The sequence below is a fragment of the Panthera uncia genome (assembly GCF_023721935.1).
Source record: "Panthera uncia isolate 11264 chromosome D3 unlocalized genomic scaffold, Puncia_PCG_1.0 HiC_scaffold_8, whole genome shotgun sequence".
In the NCBI taxonomy this organism is placed as follows: Eukaryota; Metazoa; Chordata; class Mammalia; order Carnivora; family Felidae; genus Panthera; species Panthera uncia.
In genome coordinates, this window is record NW_026057586.1 from 79,156,127 (window position 1) to 79,175,650 (window position 19,524).

A 19,524-nucleotide genomic window follows, 5' to 3' on the forward strand; every position below is an offset into this window, starting at 1 on the left:
ATAGCATTATATTGGTTTCAGGTATACAACATAGTGATTCATCTATTGATATCTATTGATATATAGATATCGATATCGATATATTAATATATAGATATCGATAGATATCAATAGATGAATCACTATGTTGTATACCTGAAACAATATAATACGTAGATATCTATCGACATTGATATATAGATACATAAAGAGTGAAATAATTCTTTTTAAAAAAAATTTTTTTAACATTTATTCTTGAGAGACAGAGAGAGACAGACAGAGCATGAGTGGAGGAGGGGGCAGAGAGAGAAGGAGACACAGAGCCTGAAGCAGGCTCCAGGCTCTGAGCTGTCAGCACAGAGCCCGACATGGGGCTCGAACCCACGAACCGTGAGATCATGACCGGAACTGAAGTCGGACACTTATCCAACTGAGCCACCCAAGCGCCCCGAAATAATTCTCAATAAGCCTAATTACCATCCATTAACTCACATGGTTACAGTTTTCTTTTTCTTGTGATGAGAACTTTTAAGATCTCCTCCTTTAGCAACTTTCAAATGGACTCTGCAGTATTCACTGTAGTCTCCATGCCGTGCATTACATCCCCAGGACTTATTAATTTTATAACTGGAAGTTTCTACTTCGGAGGGCGCCCCTCCACCACCGCTGATAACCCCCAGTCCGTTCTCTGTGTTCAAGAGGACCTTTTTTTTTTCAAGCATAGAGAAAAAAGAATGAAAACAGATGTCAAAAGTAGTGTGACCAGTGGCGGCCTCCGATGGCTGGCACGCAGCCCCAAGGCACGGAAACCCCCTAAGGTCACACTTGGCTCGGTCCTTCCCCTGCCGCGTCTGGCTTGGGACACTTGGGAATTTTTCCTACTGTTTTCCTCCCCTGCCTGCCCTCTTTAGAGGCTCGGTGGGGTCCCGGGCGCGGTCCACGCCATCAGCGAGCATGGGAAGACCCTCTTTGATGTGGGCACGGTCAGGGAAGGAACCACTTCTGCAGGACCCGAGCCTGGCAGATCTCGAGTCCCATTTCCATGGCAACGAAGTGGCAGAGGCTGAATGTCTGATTTTGTTTGGGGCTGTGGTGGCCGCTAATTACAGGCAGCTCTCTGTGTCCCTTTGCTCTCCCTTAGAAAGGTCTCTATTTATTTGTTGGCAAGGTTTATTTACCGCCCCCCCGCCCCCTTTTTGGATTTTATTCTCTCTCCTCTTCATTCACTTCACCCTTTAGAAAAAAAAAAAAATCTCTGTTGTAGCTGGGGGGGAGGAGGGGGGTATTTGCTTTCCTGGTTGTTATGGAGATGAAAAGCCAGATTACAGAGCGGGGGCTCCGGAGAGGAAAAATGATCAGCGGGACCCAAGGTAGCCCTTGGCCTGGCTGGATAGGGGTGCGAAGCAGAAGAGGCAGGTTGGGGCCCCCAGGAGAGCACAGGAGGTGAAGGCAAGTGCGAACTGAAGAGGCAGCCCCCGAGGAGGCGGGTCAGGCAGGAGGCTCAGGAGCGGATTCCTGAGAAGACTCACGAGATGGCCAGGGGCCTCTCTGTTTGCAATCGGCTTGTCTTCATCGCACGTTTGGAGTTGCTGGGCGATCCGGCTTCCTTCTTTCCGAAAGCGCGATCCGCAAACTTTTCTGCTTAGGAGGCTGCCCCAGCCTTCGGGGCTTTGGTGAATACCTCTGGGGGAAAACCCTTGCTGCCTTGCCCCAGACCCTCTGCGGGAACCCCTCGGGGGGCTGACGGGCGGTGACGGCAGGATGAGGTCTCAGGCTAGCCCTGCCCCGCCCAAGATGGTAGCTGGATGACTATGGAAATTAACGAACGTGAAATCAAAGGGAAAATGCAGTCCCTTCTAAGTACCTTCCGCTCAGTTTTTCTGTAAACCCAAAATGTCTCCCAAAAATAAAGTCTGTGAATCAAAACTCAGTACGGTACCTCCCTTGCTCTGTTTCAAGTGCTCAATAACCACATGTAGCTGGTGGATACTGGGTGGGAAAACTCAGACGCAGCATGTCTCCATCATCACAGAAAGTTCTGTTGGAGGACTTGGGTCTAGGAAATAGCAGACCTTTCTGGACTGGGGTGAAAGGAAACCAATGCCTCATAGCCGTTCACTCATTCATTCGTTCAACAAATATTTACTCTTTGCCAGGCTTAAGATTTGCTTGACACAGGCAGCTCCTGTCCTCATGAAGCTGGTATATAATAGTAAGGGTCCAGGGGCGCACGCCCAGGTGGCTCAGTCGGTCAGGTGTCCGACTTCGGTCAGGGTCTTGATCTCGCGGTTTGTGAGTTCGAGCCCCACATCCGGACCTGTGCTGACAGCTCAGAACCTGGAGCCTGCTTCGGATTCTGTGTCTCCCTCTCTTCGTATCCCTAGCCCGCTTGCTCTCTCTTGCAAAAATAAATACACATTTTAAAAAAAGTGTTCCATAGATATAAATAGAATTTAGCTCTGGAGAAAAATGAAGCAGGTTAAGGGAGATTAGAGAATGCTGGGTGCTAAGAAAGTGGAGAGGGGTCTATTTTATTTTATTTTTTTTTAATGTTTATTTATTTTTGAGAGAGAGTGAGCAGAGAAGAGAGAGGGAATCCCAAGCAGGCTCCATCCACTCTCAGACACGGGGCTGGAGCCCACACAGTAGTGAGATCACGGCCTGAGCCGAAATTAAGAGTTGGATGCTTAATCAACTGAGCCACCCAGGCACCCCGAGAGGGGTATATAAAGGGCAGTCAGAGTTGGGTCAGCAGGAAGGTAACAACAAAAACAACAAAAAACAACAAAAAATAAAACACAAAAAAACCAAAAACAAGAACAACAAAACGAAAACGAACACAAGAACACTCAAAAAGCAAAAAAATCAAATAACAACAACAAAAAGATTGCAGCTTCCAAGGGCAAAGAATTCCAAGCAGAGGGAACCACTGTGCAAAGGCCCTGTGGAAGCCTGCTGGAGAGTTTTGAGCAGCTGGGTGAAATCATCTAACTGGCTCTGAGCAGGACCCCTCTGGCTGGTGAGGGGAGAATGAACCAGAGGGGGAAGGAGAGAGGTGTCTCAGAGAGATCGGTGGGGCGGAGGGGTGGGGGGGTTGTTGTAATCCCGGTGAGAAGTGACAGCGGCTCAGACCGCGACAGGAGCAGTGGGAGAGGCAAGAAGTCGTCAGATTTCAGGAGATATTTCGGAAGCAGATTTTTCTGGTAGGTTCATGTGGGATGTGAGGAAGAGAGGGGTCAAGGATAGTTGCAAAGGTTTGAGGACCTGGAAAGAGAGGGTTTCCTTTCACAGAGATGGGAAAGGCGGGGGCAACTGCAAGGTGGGGAATGGTCAGGACCTTAGCTGTGGACGCACAAGTCCAAGATGCGTGGCGAATATCTGCGCGATGGTCTCAAGTGCCACGGGAGTTGAATAGGCAAGTGCATCCACTCACCAGGTGTCTGTCAGGACTTAGTCACCCTGGGCATAAGAGACTGACAGTAGCTTCGTTCTTATTTCCAATTTTCTTTGGTTGATCATTAAAAAAAGAAACATCTTCGGGGGGCTCCTGGGGGGCTCAGTCGGTGAAGCGTCCGACTTCGGCTCAGGTCATCATCTCACAGTTCGTGACTTCGAGCCCCGCGTCCCGGAGCCTGGAGCCCGCTTCCGATTCTGCGTCTCCCTCTCTCTCTGCCCCTCCCCTGCTTGCACTCTGTCTCTCTCTGTCTCTCAAAAGTGAACACACATTGAAAACAAACTTCAAAAGAAAACCAGAAACATCTTGTTTCTGCCGTTTGTATACCAGCTGGCAAATCTAACGTCCACACTGAGCAGACAGACGCGTGGCTAACAGGTTCCTTGATTCGACCGCCCTCACCCCCCCCTCCTTTTTTTTTTTTCAGTTCATCCCGTTCACAGCCAGACGCCAAGGGGGGCACGAAGAGCCTGGAATGCCGGCCCAGCCCTTGAGAAGCTGACACCTGGTAGGAGTCGCCACGACCCGGAACAAAGCTCTTGGGCCTTGGACCCATCCAGCCTGATTCCCCAAACTGGCTCCCGTACTCACCAGGTCCTTGTCCTGGGGCCATGCACTTGGCCTCTCTGAACTCATGTGCTCGTCTGTGTAATGGGGCACCTGATATCAGCGCCGAGGGCTGTCGGCAGGATTAAAGGAGATGCGCACAACCGCTCCAACACAATGCCTGACACGCACAAGGGCTCACTTAGTAAGTGGTTGTGAGGATTAACTTCACTGTTCGCGAGCGAAGCAGGCGCGTAATGGGAAAGATCGTAGCGTGTGGGGTCACGTGCTTACGCGAATGTTTGCTGTGAATGTAAAGAGGGTGATACGTGTAAAGGAAGGGGCACAGCTCTTGGCTCCTAGGACCCGCTCGGTCAATGTCAGTGGCCGCTATTTGTGCGGCAACGCGGGGAGCCCGGGGGAAGCTCTCCGGAGGAAAAAGAGAATCAGAGGGGACGCACGCATTCGAAATCAGGGAGAGGAAAGCGCAAAGCCAAACAGAACAGAACAGAACAAAGCCCTTTTCTGGGTCTGTAGGAAGGCAGCCCAGGCCGTTCCCCGTCTGGTGTGGACACACGGTTCCGATGTTCCCTGGGAGGATCCTGAGGCTCTTCAAGCTTTCAGGCTCCCCAACAAATCTGCTTTGGCCAAGGCAGGGCAATGGGGGACATTTGGGGAGGGATGTGGACGTGCCCGGGGTGAATGTGCTTGGGGGGCTGTATTTTTATCAAGGCACGTTTAAGCGAACTGGAACCTTCTCTTCCCAAGCCCACGGGGGCTTTGACATCATCCCAGATGCCAACTCTAGACCTTGCAGGAGCCGGGCAGGAAGTGAGCGCCTGTCCGAGTCCCCCCCGGGGCAGCGTAACCAGTTCGTAGGCAAAGTTTCCCCTGAGCTGGTAAGTTGCCGAAAGCTTCCACTAACTGCAGCCTTGGCTGGCCCGGAGCTTCCCTGTAGACATCACCAGGAATCCAGAAGCGAAGGGCTAGGGGTGAGTCATCTCCCTTCGCTACGATGTGCTCAAAGCACCTCACTTGCCCTCTCAAGAGTGAAGAGTGAGCCTTGCTCTCTGCGCCCTCGGCGAATAAGCGGCCCCCTGTTGGTTCTCTTAGCCTGGTGAGGCAGACTACAGGCATCTTGCAAACAAGTCAGGCAACCCGGGCTGTGAACCCTGGCCCTGCTACTTAGTAGCTGAAAGCGAGTTGTTCAAGTCCCTCTTTCTGGATTTCCTCTTCTTGCAAAACGAGTTGCAAACATCTATAAATGGCAACGTCTAGGTCAAAGGCTCTTGTAAGGCTTGGATGCAAATACATGTGCCCTAATACTTAAGTAGCCAATTAGGCATTGTTCTGAAGGCTCTACCTTCATAAATTCCTCTCCTCTTCCCACCGCCTCTCTAAGGTAAGAGCCGTTAGCCTCTCCATCTTATAGATGGAGAAAGAGACAGAGAGGTGAAGACTTTCCCAAGGTCACTTAGTTAAGTGGTGGAATGGACATTCAAACGTTGCCTGGCTCCGGGTCGTGCGTCCTTAACCATTAGGTAACGCTCCCTTTCAGTAGAAGATCCCTGTTAAAATTCTACTCATCCAGTCTTTCCTGGGTGCCCTGTAAGCTGTGTGTGTCCCACCAGGAACCCAGAAAGAACCCCGAGCTTTGTCTTATTCCCACCACGGAGGACGGTGGCTGATCGATCTCAGGCCAGGGGGATCTGTACCAGTCTTATTTAATGCAAGACACAACTAAATTCTACCCATCCGGTCCCGCTTGCCCCATCTCTCTCCTCTCTCTCTCTCGCTCCCTGGGGGCCTCTTAGTAGCTTATTTGGAGTGAACACCATCCGGAAAAAAATTTTTTGCTAAGAAAAACAGGAATCAAGACATCAGGACAGGTTGCCGACAGGACCTTTGATCTGGCCAGAAATAAATATCAGCAAAGCTGTCGAGAGCTCTCTTGCCCCATTTCCGTCTAAAGCAATGGAAGTGAGCCTCGGTCACCGAGCCCCCTCACTGGCCCCCAGGGCTGACGAGCGTGGAATTGTGATCCCCACTTTGCCGTGGGGAGCCGGCGCCCCTCTAGCGTGTGTCCTGAGGGCCGGCTGGGGAGAAAAGCCTGCATTGGTCACTTCAGCATTATTCACAACAGCCAAGATACCCACCTGTCAAGGGACGGATGAATCAAGACATTACGGTATTCAGCCTTAAAAAGGAAGGAGATCTCGCCATTGAAGACAACACGGATGGAACTGGAGGACGCTACGCTAAGTGAGATAAGCCAGACACAGAAAGAAAAATACTACACGATCTCACTGATGTGCGGAATCTAAAAAAGTCGAGTCCGTAGAAGCAGAAAGTGGGCAGGTCACCAGGGCCAGGGAGGCCGGGGCCACGGGGAGATGTTGGCCGAAGGGTCCTACTGCATAAACAAATACCTGTCATAACCGTCATACCCTTTGTTTATGCTGTGCTAAGCGCCTGAATGTATTAGCGTGCTTAACCATAGCTTCGTCCTAAGACGTATGAATTGTATTATCATTTCCATTTCACAGATGAGAAAACTGAGGTCCGCAGTGCTTTAGCAGGTTGCCCAGGGCCCCACGAGCTGAGGTGGAGTGGAGCAGGAGTTCGAATCCAGGCTCTGTGACTCCAATATCTGGACATTCGACCACAAATCTGTTCTTAAGTAATAACTGGAACCCAGGAACCTGAGTTTTCCAGTGGGAGCTTCCTTGTTCATGAAGTTGGTCCTACCGCTGCAGAACTGTGGTCACGTGACCCAATTCTTATCCATGAGACTTGGATGGGGCAACAACGATGACTGGAAACATTGCCTACAAACACTGATCAAAGGAAAAGGTAATTCCAGGAAAAGAGCCCCCACCCCCACCCCCCCTACACTTTGTGCCTTTGGCTGAGGTCACGACACCTGGACTTGTGACCGCCATCTTGTAGGCAGGAGTGGCTCAGCAGGAAAAGTCAATATACTGAGCCCTAGAAAAGGACAGATGGGCAGAGCTTGTTTTGGTGCCCAGCTGACTGGCTGCTCGCACTTGGGAAATAACCGCTTGTCTACGGATGTCCAAAATATGCCCAAATGAAGTATCTTTAAGGTTTAGTGCATGGCGAGTGGGCTTTTCTGTTCCTTGCAGCTGAAGGAATCCTGACTGGTGTCACTGCTAAGTTTAGCGCCTGGGCCCTTCAGCGTCCGGGAGGTCTCTCGGCACACTTCCTGAGAACGACGAAGGAAGAAGGAGAGATGTGGCAACGAGGTTGTATTCGGTGGTACTGGGAGGACGGAGTGAGAAGGGGTGAATGCGTTTGCTGGAACAGAGAGCTACGAGGGCTCTGAGCACACGCAGCTCTCCTGGCCGATGGCGCTTTCGAAGCTGGTCCTCTGACTCCACGTCTAGCTCCCACACAGGCACCCTTCCTGCTGTGCCCGGGAGGCCAAATTGTGCGACTTGGGAGCTAAACGTCTCTCGCTGGGTGTCTTTCCTCGAGGTCTGATTCCGGGGTGGCAGGCAGGTCCCACTGAGGAGGAAGTGGCCGCGGGTTCGTGGCCAGCCACCGCCAGTGCAGCCCAGGCTGGGAACTTGGGTAGGGGGAGCTCCCTGCGTTCGGGGCCCCTCCGCACCAGCCCGCCGGTGGTAAGATGCTCTCGGTCAAGGGGACGTTGCCGTGCGTTCCTCCTCCTGCAAAAGGGGGTCCCAGTTCCAGTAACCCCCGTTGCCTCTGTGCTGTGCTCCCAGGCGACCAGATGCGATTTGTTCTCTGCTCCCCGTTGCCTCCATCTGCAAAGCATTTGCGTGTCCCCTGTCTCTGGGGATTGGAGACCTGACCTCTTCCTCCCACCGTCTTCCTCCTCCCACCCCCCTCTACTTCCTCCCGTGACATCTGAGAGGGGCAGGAGGCCTCGTGTGTCCCGGTTACAGTCTTTGAAAGCTTCCTGCACCGCACCTCCTTCCCGACGCACTCTCCCGGCCCCAGCCTGGATGCTGTCCCTCGCCCCACTCTTATTTGGCACCAGATGTTAGAGGTTAGAAACCGACCCCCCTCGCGTTCACATCTTCCTTTATTTTATTCACCCCCCCCTTCCCGAAGCTCTGCCCACAACCCCCACGCCCCCCTCCCATCCCGGCGTGCGTGTGTGCTGACCTCCGCACGCTCCTGAGTCAACCGATTGCGCCTGAATCCACTTAAAGGTGAAAGGATAAAGCAATTTTCTTCAAGATGTGGCCTAAACTGTTTAGTCTTGGAGGCCTCCAAAGGGCAGGAATGAAAGGGTGCCCCCCACCCCCACCCCCACCCCTGTCTCCAAGCACCCAATCTGGGCTCGCCTTGATCTATGCAATTTGGAAGAGCTTAATCTTCTGCCCCTGGGCGGGTGTGTCAGACCTCTGCTGAATTAGGCCCATAATGTATGGACCGTGTCAGCGATTGCCTGGTTAGCAGACTTGGGGGGTGGGGCGTAAAATTAAAAAGGGTAATAATCAATTGTTCCCGCGTCCAAAAGTCAGGAGGCATCAATCCAAAAGGAGAAAGTTGTAATCCATCAACCCAACAGAGGGCCAATGAGTTTAGAGTTTTAATTGTTAAAGGAGGGACTGGAAGGTGGGGGGGGGGATGTGGAACCAAAGGAGCTCTCGGCCCCATCCACCACCAAAGCATATCCGGCCCCACGGACCCCTGGAGGTTTTGGATCGGGGGAAAGATTTGTGTTAGATCTGGATTGAACCTCAGAGGGTGTCGGCACTTGGTCCCGCAGCATGGAGGGCCCGGAGAGACCGAGAGGTTTTCTCGTCCAGGGGCTGATTCTAGGTTCCCTGTTTCTAGAAGCGGTCTTTCTTCGGCAGCCTTCGAGATGGTCTGTGAAGCACGCTGCATCTGACTCACCCAATGGTACTGTCATCCCCTGGTGGTTTATTTTGTTTCTCCCACCAGTTCGTGAGCTTTCTGTAGGCAAGAGCCCCACGGTATAGTCTCCCAGTAATCTGCATCCGTGTGACTTTGGGCAAGCGACTGTCCGAGGCTCCGTGTGTCCAGCTGGAGAAATGAGATTCAAAAGTTAGTACTCTCCCCCTAAGAGAATGGCAAGAATTGAATGGGCAATCCAGGCACACCGCTGGACCCGGGGTAAGTATTCAGCGCATGTTCGTCGTGTTATTACCATAACTATTGGGGTTGTCCCTGAAGGGCTGCCCCCTTGAATCTCAGGCATATTCATTTCGAACCAGCCCCACCCCAGGCAGACAGCAAGTAGATTCTTCCTCTCATGGAGTCTCTGGACGGTGTCCCATCCCAAGGGCCCAAGGTGCGGGGAAACTGTCACTAGATAGAATCTACATGAAATTCCTCCTCTGTTCCTTCCGAATGCGGGCATCTGCCAGTCTTTAAAAAGCCGAGGAAGTTCGGGTCATTCTGCCAAATGCCTTCACAGATACCGTGAGCTCTACCCAGAATTCATGGTGGCTTGGACAGTCCATCGGACCTCCGAAAAACCACTTAAAGGCAAATGTGTGCGCCTAGGAATTCTACCTCTCTGTTTCTCTCCTAGAGAACTACTTGCAAATGGTCGTGAAGAAGCACATTAAAAAAAAAAAAAAAAGATGGTCGCTGCCATCGTATTTTCAAGAGCACAAAACACGAGACGGCCTAAATGCTCATCGGTGGGACACTGGTCAAGTTAATCACGGCATTGCCCACGCACGGGAAGACCGTTCAGCAGTTTAAAGAGGTGATCTGGGGAAGGCTCTCCAGGATATGTTGATAAGTGAGGGGAAAAAAAAACCCAAACCAAATGGCACAGCAGTTGCATCCGTGTAAAAACACAATTTAAAAGCTTCCCCTTGTGCATTGCCTAGGTCTGTGCACCGATGCAGAGAGAAATGTCTTGAACAAAACTCAGCAAACCAGGAAGAACGGAGCTGAGTTAAGCTGGGATGGGAAGGAGAAAGGAAAGGAAAAGAACCTTCGCTGCTTGTCCTCACCTGAAATGATGGAATTTATTTTTTGCCACAAGAATATATTACGCATTCCTATCGTCAACTGGAGAGTGAGGCACACACACACACACACACACACACACACACACACAGAGGGAAGGTTAACGCTCCAGCGCGAAAGGACAGGATTTCAGTCAACTTCGGTAAGAATGAATAAATCCCAAGGGCCTCTCGAGAGGAGGATGGAAATAAACTGGGGCCCGTTGGCAGACTGGAACCCTCTATGCTAATGGGAAGAAACAAACCCCAGCTACCCACAGCGCTGCTCTTTTTCTTGATCTGGGCACACGTTACACCGGTTTGTTTGTGAAACCACATTAAGCAGAACACTTAGGATTTGTGCGCTCTTCGGCAGGTATGCGACAGTCCGTAAAAGTTCAAGAAAAAAATCAATACTCAAAAAAAAAAAATGTTTTTTTAAAATATGACAGGAGGGAAAAAGCCCTTTATCTTTCTAGGAAAAAAAAAAAAGAAAAAAGACCCCCCCCCCTCTGCCCCCATAAACCCGTCTTAACCATTTGTGAAGCCTTTGGCGCAAGTAAATAATCATTTATTTAATGAAGGGAGGAGCCCGTGCCTGTCATCACATTTTCAAAGGGAACCTTCACCCCCTGGAAGATTAAGAACAAAAGCTGTGCTATTTTGCAGGAGAGGTGGGCAAGGTGGGGGGAGGGTGGGGGAGGGGGGTGATTATAAAAAAAAAAAAAAAAAAAAAAGAAAAAGAAGAAAAGAAAACTCCTTGGGAGAAATTTGCTTCCTGCCCTAAAGGTATCGGCCATGCAATGTCAGGCTAAACGCTGCTACAAGTGGGAAAGGTCAGGATGAGTTCCTCGAACAACCAGCCACCCTTTCCAAGTTCTTGGCCAACCTTGCCTTCTGTCCTCAGACACTCACCTTGCCGTTCTCCACACATCTGTGGTTTACGGCAGTATGTGCTGCCGGGCGGGTGATTTATAGCTCTGCTCAGGCTTTGGGTAAAGGTTTCTGGGGGAAGGTTCCCCCCCCCCCCAGTTCGTTTGTAATTTAGGGGCATTTCTGGAATTCCCCGAGGCCAGTGGCTCCTGGCAGACAATGAATGTGGGTCGTTTCTAGAATAGATGCTCCCCAACATATGCGTTCCTGTGAAGAGAGATGCTTGGTCAAGGGAAGTGGCTTTGTCCCATAAATCACTGTGCATTTGGAATGTGTTGTCTCTCCTTATGAGATATGAGAGAGAGAGAGAGAGGCTGGGCTCACGTGCAGGGCACTCTCACAGGAAGGAACGCGTCAGGGGGAGGAGGTCAGCACTTGGGGGCTGTCTGGGACAGAGCAGCTTAAGGGGATCCCCACCCAGCCGTGGCAGGATGCCGCCAGGCCACATGGTGGACCCATTTTCCACGTCGGGGTGCTCTGTGTCTCTCCTCTGCTCCTCCCCTCCCCATCTGCTGTTTCCCTCTCTGAACAGTGTCGGGGAGAGCGGTTTACAGACTTGAGTTCAAGTCCCAGCTCTGGGTCTCGCCGGCTGTGTGCACCCTAAGCTCTCTGAGACCCAAGATGCCTCGTCCGTGAAACGGACGTGCTCCCGCCCGCCGCGTCGGGTTCTTCTGGGGACTCCCGGAGAAATTCAAGGAGCTCAAGTGTCTCCCACGGTGCATTCAGTTGGGCCTCAGTTCATAGTAATTACTAGTTTTTACACCTTTGTCTACGCCCGTGTTCTCAACAGGGAGGTGAGTTTGTTCCTCGGAGGTGTTTGCCAATGTCTGGAGGCATTTTTGGTTTTTTGTCCCCACTGGGGTGGCGCTACTAACATCCGGTAGGGAGAGGCCAAGGATGCTGGTCAGCACCCCACCGTGCACAGGACAACCCCCACCAGCACGTTTCAACAGCGGTGAGGCCGAGCAGGCTCGTTCTTTAGTCTGTACGTCCTCCTCCTTGGCATTCCCGTACTATGCTTGGGGTCCTCATTCCCTTTCGCCTTCAGATGACACTGGGGAGCAGTTATTGGTCACATCTCCATGCTCATTAGAAATGGGTCCAAACCCTGGCATTGCCCCCTACTGGCTGTGTGCCCTCGGATGAGTTACTTGACCTCTCTGAGCCTCGGTGTCCTCATCTCTGAAATCAAAGGCCGGTTTTGAGGGTACGGATGAGCAGGCACAGGAAGGAGAGCCCCGAGGACCACTTCAAAAACAATTGTGCATTTTCACCATCCCAACAACCTCAGGAAGACCATGAAGTTCTCGAAGCCGGGGGTCCACGGCGGGCTCCTTTCTGTGCCCTGCGTAAGTGCAGGAAAATGGTTTTGTTTCCTCTCTCGTCTCTCCTGATGGTCTCAACGGGTCCCCTTCCTTTTGCTTTAATTCCTCGCTTTTCTTCCCCCCTTTTATTTCTTCTCTTTTTTTTTCCAGCTCACCCTCAGGCGGGAACGGAGGGGCCCAAGCCCTCTCTGCTGTGGTTACCCAGGCGCAATTTCAAAGCCTACTTCTGAACACAACGTGACCTGTTTCCAGGGGACGGTTTGCTTGTCTGGTTTCTTTCTCTTTCACCCCCTGGCTCTGGTTATTAAACTTCGGTTCCTGTGAGAGGAAGGGGTGAACTTTGAAAAGCTCCGGAATAAAACGCTCCTCGGGGCCTTCTTATCACTTCCCCCTCACCCCCTGCCTTTCCTCCTTTGGTGGCAAGAGTTGGGGATCGCAGACCCCCGGGCGGGCCGCCCTCCTCGCTCCTCTGAGTCCCGATGGCCCTGGTCTTATCAAGCAGTCTCTCCTGCCCCATGCATCTGAGCACCACCTGGCCAGCCCTGCCCGCGGGACCAGACTGGGGAGTGAGTCTCCCACCCTGGGCGTGTGCTCCTGCCTCGCTCCCCGACCCCTACCGCCGCCAGCAAGAACCTCCACCCTCTCGGGGGCTCTGTGGTAAACCAGTCCCTTGTAAGTCAAGGAAGAGAGCCCCACTCCACCTTGACTGGGCGTGCTCTATGCACCGACATATTGCTAAGTGTTTTTCCAGGCACGATCGCATTCAACCCTCGCATCCAACCCAAGGCCTTGGCTGTTTCATTGTTCCCTTATTAAAGATGATGAAGTCCAAGCTCGTGGAGATAAACGGACTTGCCCCAAGTCACAGGTTCACCTGGTGGCAGAGCTTGGATTCGAATCCAGGCTTCTCGGATGCCAGAGCTCCCGTGACTGACTGGTCCCAGTTTGCCTGGGCCTCGCCTGGTTTTAGTGCTACAAGGGCAGAGCCCTGGGAAAGCCCTCAGGCCTGGGAGACCCATCATGGCCTGTCATCAGAGGAAGCAATGAGGCCAACCCTCATACTACAAATTCTGAACGGCTTTGAAGAACAAGATTTCCCCCTTCTCTTTCCTTCCTTTTCCTTTCCTGCATGGTCGACTGCAGAAGGGGCGGGGCTAGCAGAGCCTTTTTTTTTTTTTTTTGGTCTGACGATCCAGGGTTGCTGAAGACTGACGATGTCTGAGATGCACAGGACCTGGCTTACTCCTCGGTGGGCTTAGCGTCTCCCCAGAACCTTCTCTAGCCCCTCCCTGGCGGTCTCTCGACCTATAATCGTGTTTCATAGATCATCCTCCATTTTCCAAAATGTCACCTTACGTTGGGAACAACGGACTCATTTGATGGGATCCAGCCATAGAATACACGCAGAATTCAGTCTGGCACGTATGGCTGTCCAAGATGTCTTCCAACCTTCCTTATCTGTGCCAGGATCTCCAAATACATTTCCTCTTCCTCCTGGTCGGCACCTAGGCTACCTTTCCCAGACGTGAGCACCACAAGATGGGAGAAACCTGGTTCCAGAATCACCTCTTGGAACTGAGTTGCCTGTTGCTTGACTCTGGTCCCCAACGTCTCTATTCTAGTCCAACGAATTTGCATACGTCCTCTCTCCCCCATCCCTGCTTGTGTGTCCTCGGTCTGGAACAGTCTGAGTTATTTCCTCCCTATTTTAAGCTATGTTCGTCTTTAAAGCCTAAGTCCCATCTCTTTGGTGAAACATTCCCACAGGCTTCAAGAGACCCATAGTATCAGGGCTCCTGGGTGACTCAGTTGGTTAAGCGTCTGACTTTGGCTCAGATCATGATCTTGTGGACCATGAGTTTGAGCCACGTGTTGAGTTGAGCTTGAGTTGAGTTTGAGTTGAGTTGAGCCATGAGTTGAGTTTGTGCTCTGTGCTGACAGCTCAGAGCCTGGATCCTGCTTCGGATTCTGTGTCTCCCTCTCTCTCTGCCCCTCCCCTGCTTGCACTCTCTCTCTCAAAAATAAATAAACATTAAAAAATGTTTTTAAAAAAGAGACCCATAGTATCTCTTGCCCTCATTCATTCATTCATTCACTCATTCTCTTAATATATTTTGTGAGCATTTTCATGAATGTCAGGGACTCTGTTGAGCACTCAGGAGAGGAAAACTCCCAGGCCACACTCCATCCTAAAGCGTGGTAAGACAAATAGAACAAAAACTAGACATCACAACCCATTGTAATCAATGTCCCATAAGGCTGTGGGAACACAGATAGGGATTAATGATCCAGTTTGGGAAGGGCGGTATTCAATAAATAACAGCCATTGTTGTTTTACCAGACCTGGGTTTATCCTGATAAGCCTCGAAAAGATGGCAGGACAATCGATAGCCTTCTGGGTGGCCCGCCTTGCTATGGAGTCTCTCTTTTTCACCTCATTTTTTATCCTGTGCTACTCAACCGTGCCAGTGTGTCGTAATCATGTCAGCCACTGGGGGGAAAAATGGCTCAGAGAAGAATAGCCTTAAAAATAATGGACACGAGGCCTATTATGAAGTCAACATTGGCCATGGGGGGCAGAGGAAGGAACCTGACATTGATCGAGTGATCACTATGTGCCAAACTCACCGTCCCATTTTAAAAGACTTAACCATCATGACAACCGTATGAATTGGGTATTATTTATGTGTTTATTTTATCCGTGAGGTGGTGAAGTTTCAGGGAGGCGGAATACTTGCTAAGTTCACGTACCAAGGAAGGGATAGAGCCCCTGACTCCAGAAACCCAGTTGTCAACCACAGCGCTGGCATTCGTTCAGGGTCCCCGCAGGAGAGAGAAGTCTCACTCCACTGGAAGAATGGAGGAAAGTGTAACAAGGGGCCATTTGCAGAAGCGTCAGCAGAGTTCAAGGGAGCTAATGAGCCTAGTGAAATACCCCGAGACTGGCAAAATAGCCTGAAGTGTTCTCCACCATAGGGCAGAAGAGGTAAGCATGGCGAGGGAGAAATTACCAGAAGGTGAAAGGAGCTGTAGGTGCAAGAAAAGACCTCCAGACAGGAGACGTGGCCTTGGTACAGGGACTGGGTCATTGCCAAACCCAGGCCCCACAGGAAAGGATGGAGAGGTTAAATACCCCCACCTCTCTCTCCTCCATCCCTTTATATCTCTTGCAGAGGCCTCCCATTGGTCCAACCCAACTGGAATCCCAAAGGCAAGGGGGTCAGTTGATGCTAACCATCCAGGTCAGCCTTCCAGGGCAGAAGTCAGTGTGGAGGGCTGGGCTGGCAGGGTGAGCCAGAACATCCAGCATAATGATCTATTATTTCTCCCATGCAGCTAATTTATTTATTTATTTATTTAAAAAAAAATTTTTTTAACGTTTATTTATTTTTGAGACAGAGAGAGACAGAGCATGAACGGGGGAGGGGCAGAGAGAGAGCGAGACACAGAATCGGAAGCAGGCTCCAGGCTCTGAGCCATCAGCCCAGAGCCCAACGCAGGGCTCGAACTCATGGACCGCGAGATCGTGACCTGAGCCGAAGTCGGACGCTCAACCGACTGAGCCACCCAGGCGCCCCATCATGCAGCTAATTTAAATGATGGTAGATGGGTTGTGTACTTTCCAATAACCTTTGTTGTTTTTTTGTACTGTATTCATGCAACTGTATTTTAGTGGGAATAAAAGCATGAGCGAATGTAACAACGTTGTGACCACAGACCATCAATTTCTGCAGCTGAAGGATTCTGGGAGCAGATCTCTCTGGAAAATATGACCTCGAGCCAATGTGGTTATGGTGGAACCAACCCAACTTCCTCAGGCAGAAGGAGTTTCATTAAAGTCTTTGTAACTCTAAGCTCCCTCATCTCTTGGACAGATTTAAAAATCCGCTCATCACTGCGGGGACTGATGGTACCAAGCACAAGCGTCGCTGATTAAATTAAACAGAAGCAAACTCCGTGGGATTAAAGAAGGAGACAGCGGCACACCCAACATGGCGTCCCCAGGAAGGAGAGAAGGAAGCAAAGCCAGGCAGCCCACGAAGATCTGAAGACAAGGGCCTTAGGGAGAGCCAGAGCCTTCAGCAGAAAAAAAAAAAAAAAAAAAAAAAAAAAAAAAGGAAAAGCAGGGACAGAACCAGAAAAAAGAAAAAGAAAAAGAAACACAACACAAAACCACCCATTTCTGATTTCCTGAACTTTCAATATGGGGATCATTAACAGGAGCATTCTGGCTAATCTTAATTGCTGGGGCTGAGAAAGGGAATTGCCAGGGTAATCAGAGCCCAAAGCATCCAGGGCTTTATAGATTAAAGCGAAGTTATCTCCTAATCCCATCAAAACGTCATAATCTCGTGTCACAGCGGCATCTAAACACAGCTGATTGAGATGCCACGAGTGCCGAATCTGGGATCCATCACAGCGCTGCCGTCCGGAAAGCAAATAACCCCAAATGAGAAGATTGGATTTAGTGTGGTCTGGAGATATTTACTACAAAGGCCTGAGCACCAGCTCCGTCTCTCCCTCGGGCTTTGCAGGGGGAAAACGCTAGTGTCCCCAGATGCATTCTTCTTGAAGGAAATTTTCCCCAAATGGAAATAGATTCATCGTGCGTGCTGATGGTAAAATTAATCTGTGACCGCTGTTAAAAAAAAAAAAAAATGCAGACGAGACGGAGAAATACGGGGAAGTGAGGAGAAAGCACGCGATCTCACCAGCCCGGGGAACTTTTGTTATTTGGATGTGTTATCTTTCCGTCTCTCTCTGCTTTTCTTTCTACCCCTCCCCCAACCCCCACCTTTACCTTCTAGGTCTCACCCTGTCCTCGCCTCCTTTGCATTCTTCCCTTCCACTCCTAAGACAGTTCCCTTTGGCTGAACCCAAGCTCCCAGGGCCGAACGTGGCTAACTCACAACTTGGGCGTCTCTAACGGTTCAGTATAACCCACCAGTGTCTATTGACCAGCATCTCTGAGTTCCATTCCGGATCCCACAGAGAGAGGCAGCTAGCTGCATTCGGGTCATAGGCATCATATTTATCTCTCTCTCTCTCTTTTTTTTTTTATTCTTTTTTTAAAAAGTTTATTTATTTATTTTTTGAGAGAGAGAGAGAGAGAGAGAGAGAGAGAGCACACAAGCAGGGGAGGGGCAGAGAGAGAGGGAGAGAGCGAATCCCAAGCAGGTTCTGCACTGTCAGCGAGGAGCCCGGGGTGGAGCTCGAACCCATGAACGTGAGATCGTGACCTGAACTGAAACCAAGAGTTGGATCCTCAACCAACTGAGGCACCCAGGCGCCCTCCTTTCCCTCTTCTGTTCTTCCTCCTCATGTTATACCTCCTGGACTTTCTTTCTTTCTCTGTCTCTCTCCTTTTCTTTTTCCTTCCATTTTGTTCTTTTATTTCTTTTCTCATTTGAATGCTCTCAAGAGCATCCCTTTGTGGATCCGTTCTTCTGACATCAGGAGGTGCTCATAAAGTAGGCAAAACCCTGGGGCACCTGGGTGGCTCAGTCGGTTGAGCGTCCGACTTCGGCTCAGGTCATGATCTCGCGGTTCGTGAGTTCGAGCCCCGCGTCGGGCTCTGTGCTGACAGCTCGGAGCCTGGAGCCTGCTTCGGATTCTGTGTCTCCCCTTCTCTCTCTGCCCCTCCCCCACTCATGCTCTGTCTCTCTCTCTCCTTCAAAAATAAATAAACATTAAAAACATTTTAAAAAGTAGGCAAAACCCAATTCCAAGGGTGCACAGAGAATCCATTCAACCTGCCTCTCCCCGTGAGACCCAAGTTTCCAGGTGCTGAGTTGAAGCCCAGCCTGTGACACTCTCTATGTCTTTGCCTGGGCTCTCCACCTCCAACAGATGAGTCTCCCGTCGGTAAAACGGGGTGAAAAAGTCCACTCCCTTGCTTGATGTCAGGAACCTTCTGAGTGAGATGATGCGTGGCTGCCCCCCAGCATCCGGAAGACATAATGCCAAAGCGATGCTTGGCTTATTCCGGATAGGTCCAGGAGGAACAGGCAGCAGTGGTGGGACAAAGTTACAGGAAGAAGGACTTTGACTCAATGCAAAGGAAACACTTCCCACAAATGTCCGACAACGGGCTGGGTTGTGTCGGGAGAGGCTAAGCTCTCTCTCGCCCAAGTATCGAAGACAAGGCACACGAGCCCATGTTCTTGGATGTTTCAAAGGGAATTGGAGGCGCTGTGGACAAGCGTTGACTTCTGACTCCCATTTCAGATCTCTGCCTCTTGGTGTCTCCGAGCTTTTGGTTCTCCAACTCACGTGCCTTATCTCTACGTAACCAACGCTTAACTTCACAGAACTATGGGTGGTGGGGCGGAGGGGGCGGTGGGGGGGGGCGGTGGGAGGCAGAGGCTGATCTAGAAGTGAAAATGTCTGACTTTGGAAACATTCCTTATGGCCACAGTAAGGAAATTGCATCACTCTTCCTGGGTTTTGTTTGCTCAGATTGACAAGAGGAAAACTTGCACTACTCTGCCCCCCCCCATACTATCCAAGGAAGGTGGGAGAACGTTCTGGGAGTGAGGGGTTGGCTGACCGTTGTGGTGAGTGTAGGTGTACATGCTTGGGGGCAGGTCCGCTATGGGGAGGGAGAAGGCATTTGAGTCTCCACCAGAGGAAAGGCAGAAGGGAGGAAAAAGGAGCCTCGAAGCACACTGACAAAGGACGAAGGATTGGCACCGATGGGAGGACCAACTTGAGAGAGGACGCACCTGATGGGAAGATTTCGGTCGTTTTTTGGGAGTTGCTATAAACGCCCTCCTCCTTTTGCCCTGTGGGACCTTCAGTAAAATCTCCGCGGCTCACAGATGCTCTTGTTGCAGGTGGCCACGTTCCGCATCGATCTTGGCGTCGGATAAAACAGAGAGACCATCTGGGGCACGCTGACTTCTGCGTTCCATCTGTCAAAGGAGAAAAGTAGCCGGTGTCTCACTGAGAGGTCGTGAAAAGCAATTGCAGACATCTAACACACAGCAGGGCCCCGGTGAGAGCTCCTTGGATCTACAAGTTCCCCCCCGGAACATGAAGGCTATCTTTTTCCAGACCAGTTGTATTTTTCCCTCTGAGAAATGATCAGGCATTTCGGGTTTTGTGAGCATCGGGTTTCACGTTTACTTTGGCCTGGAGAGTCGGTGAGGAATGGCCCCTGCATCCTGGGGAGCTCTCTGTTACCTCTCTCGATCTTTTTTTCCCCTTAGCCTATCACACGAAGGCCTCAAGCTAATCTTGGCCACTTGCTCGTTTCACCACCTGAAATCCAATCCCTCTGGAGCATTTTCTCAAAGGAGAGAAGCGC